The sequence below is a fragment of the Cystoisospora suis genome (assembly GCF_002600585.1).
Source record: "Cystoisospora suis strain Wien I chromosome Unknown contig_470, whole genome shotgun sequence".
Classification (NCBI taxonomy): domain Eukaryota; phylum Apicomplexa; class Conoidasida; order Eucoccidiorida; family Sarcocystidae; genus Cystoisospora; species Cystoisospora suis.
Genome location: NW_027153271.1, coordinates 26,490 through 29,829, shown reverse-complemented (window position 1 = coordinate 29,829; position 3,340 = coordinate 26,490). Strand labels below are relative to the sequence as shown.

General features: G+C 46.0%; 1 protein-coding gene across 1 annotated transcript in view; it reads right to left on the bottom strand.

The window, feature by feature from the left end:
- The window catches only part of CSUI_001173 (trichohyalin), a 15,941-nt gene that overhangs the window by 586 nt on the left and 12,015 nt on the right, over positions 1–3,340 (bottom strand). The window contains exon 8 of the mRNA XM_068061379.1: positions 1–385. This exon is cut by the window's left edge and continues 586 nt beyond it. The gene's annotated coding sequence lies outside the window, so the exon portion shown is untranslated. The remainder of the gene's footprint in view (positions 386–3,340) is intronic.

Sequence of the window (3,340 nt, the reverse complement as noted above, 5' to 3'; positions counted from 1 at the left end):
CAGGAGTGTCTATCTCCTATCTTTCTTATTTTTTCTGTTTAGATAGATAGATAGATGATAGCTTCTTGGTCTCCTCTCTGATTCCGGACTAAGAGCTTTAGTTGCTATTGAAGACCTCTCAGCAAAAAGAACTTGAAAGGAGATAAAGACGATCACGTTCAAGAAAAGACACGAAGAAGAAAGAGGAGAAAGAAAAGAACAGAAAGAAGTTAGGGATAACGCGGGCGGGGAGGGGGAGGCGAAAACCGTCAGGAGGATTTTCTTTTGTGTTCTCTCTCTCGTCTTTCTTTCTTTCTCACCTCTTTCTTTCTTATCTCTTTTTTCGTCTATAATAGATTGATATTCGTATACACCTACCTATGTGTATATGTGAATGTATGGTCTACTATATGTGTATATATATATATATATCTAATATACTGTATTTATGTATATGTAGAGGTGTATATACATTCATGAAGGTTTTTGCATGCGTGTTTTCCGTAAGATTTTTTCGGTATAAATCTGTCTTATTGAATTTCCTGTCTTCTCGGTAACTTACTTCTTCCTTATCGAAGTTCCTGTCTAGCTTTTTCTTGAAGAGACCGAGAACAATTGAGAAGAGAGAGATTTTCTTCTTTCTCTCAAGGAAAGCCAGCTACTTTAGGGACTCTCACTGCCACTACAACCTTTCGCTTTTTCTTAACTCTCATTACTATTAGCTGAGTTGAAGATGAACGAGAAAGGAGTGTCTGTTTTTTGTGCTATCTCTCTTGGTCACGAGATAGTTATGGAGATTGCGTAGACATCAAGAGGAGTCTCACTCTCTTTTCTTTTCTTGTCTGTTTCTTCAGTTGAGTCTTTGGGTGTTCTTGTTTTCTTTTCTTCTCCTGCTCCACATCTTTGTTTGTACCCATGAAACAGAGCACGTGGAGGGGTGTATGTACACCCGGAAAAGAATGGACAGTGATAGCAGTTGTCTGGGTGGTTGACTTGGATAGCCGTGGTGTACGTGCACCTCAGAAGTAGAAAGATGGATAGATAGTGTTGTGCGCCCGAAACGCGAGGATAACGCATTCACGCAACCGCCTAAACACGAGTCCACCCATGGACGGACGTAGCGGGAAAAACTTTAGCAAAGAAATGCAGAAAAATGACAACAGATGGGTGTCATTCACCATCGAAGCAAACCACCACGAAAATCTCTCCGCGTCACTCTACCACCGTTCAATAGTATAACGTAGCGGACTAACTACTAAGAGGAGAAATAAACTCACTCTTCAAAGTCTCTTCCTCTCTCCAGCCTGTCGCTGCGACCGGAAGACATATCGAAAGAGTCGGGTCTGGTATTCCGCCTCCCCGGAGAGGGGAGGAGCTCCTAGCAACGCTACGGCGGATTCTTATCAACTGGTCTACTACGTGGTGTCTACCGGGGGGTATTTTAGCATCGCGAAGGCTTTGAAGGGAAAGGTTTGTTCTCGTACCCATGCTAATACAGGAGAGTCGTAACCGCAGTGCAGACAGTGTAATTTACAGACAGACCTCTCGCGGACATATATATCTCAGGTGCAGCAGACAGCTACTGCGGGGTTCGCCAGTGCAGTTGTAGGTGTCCTTAAGTCTCGGATTCGACAGGTGTATATATCTGGTAAGATGTGCTCAGGGAAGAAGTATTCAAGACGTCAGTTAGAAGGTGAGTGTATGTAGAAGTCTTTGAACGAATGTGTGTGTGTGTGTATGCCTTTCTGTCTCATCCACACATGCTATATTGGCTGGTGCAGAAGAATTCTGTCCTGTAGAATTTGAAGAAGAGAAAGTCATGTTTACTGCACTCAGGGTTGATCATCACTGTAGTGTAGATATGTATCTATGTTATTATCTCATAGACAGATACTAATCTTTCTTTAATCTCTCTTTAATCTATCTATCTATCCATCTGTCATCCATGTATCATCTAGCTATCATCCATGTATCATCTATCTATCATCTGTCTAGCTTGAAAGACTGAGTACAGCCATATACAGAGAGCATATCCATGCTGAACCTCCGTGTAGTGTGTGTTGCCCTTAGTAGTAAGCCCAGCCGACCAGCAGTGTCTGCGTTTTTCGAGATCATCAAGCTGACACATGTCTGAATATATCAACGTCAAGCAAGGAGCGTATCTGTTCTGACCAGGGAGTCTGAAGGAGCCCCGCGGCACCGCTGTTGCCATGCGCAGTTCTTCTGTACAGAGGGTTCACATTCGTTTCGGTTCCCCACACAACAACACAGGAAAGGGGAGAACTCCGCAGTCTTCTCACCTCTCCGCACACATGCACACGTCAGCGGAGAAAGACAAGACAATCACACAGAAAAGACATTAACCCCGTTGTAACATAAGGCGCCTGCACCTTCTGAAAGAGTTCAAGTACCCCCGGTAATGAGTTCTTCGAGGAGCAGAACCCGCTATTCCTGTTTTGCCATAGGATGAGTAAAACGATTTTGCCCTTCTCTAGAATCAATTTTTGGCTTTCGTCTGAGGGTGAGCGGGGCAAGGACGGGGTTTAGCGCCACAGTCTTGAGTTCATTCACTTCCTATAACACACCGAAAACAATCTGAAATGTTTCTTGAATACTTCCCGCAAATGAGCCTCCCCATCCACACATGCCTCCTCTTCTTCTGCCTCCCGGGGCTCGCCATCCGCGCTCTCCGTCTCCTCTTCTTTCGCCAATCTCACTCCGTGGTCTAAAATAGGAGTATTCGCTTTCAGACACAGGCTGTTGGTAGCGCTGTCGGGATGCAACAGGCGGAGGAGGAGGAGGAGCACGAGTTGTAGGTTCGCAAGGAGGAAGAGGAGGCGAGCTGTCTGGAAACCCAAGAGAATCAATAAGATCGACTCCTGCAGTTATATTCTCCGTATGACCTCCGCGTACAGTGGCTTCTTTTGTCAGTAGACGGGATACGACCAGTCGGGCCTTTCCTAACGCTGTATCGGGGTGATGCTCCCGAAGCCAGTAAAGCGGCTCGGCGCATGCCTGTGCTACCTCTTGATCCGTCCACACATCGAAAAAACATCCACGACCCAGCACCAGAGCCAGGGGTGCCTTCTTTGCTTCGCAAGTCTTCGTTCCCCCAACCGCCTCCCATCCAAACTCCCCTCGAGCCTCCCCATTCTCAAATGCAGACAAATTTACCGAGCGCGCACAACAAGGTCCACTGCCACCGTTTGTCACCTCAAGCGTGTCCCCGTCACTAAACACGAGCACAGCCCGAGCATCACCTGGGTGGACTACAGTCATGCTTTTAACAAAGAGAGTGCTGTTCTTACAGTTTTTTCTAGAGTGACTATCTGTCCTATAAAATACGTCGGTGTCTGCCTCT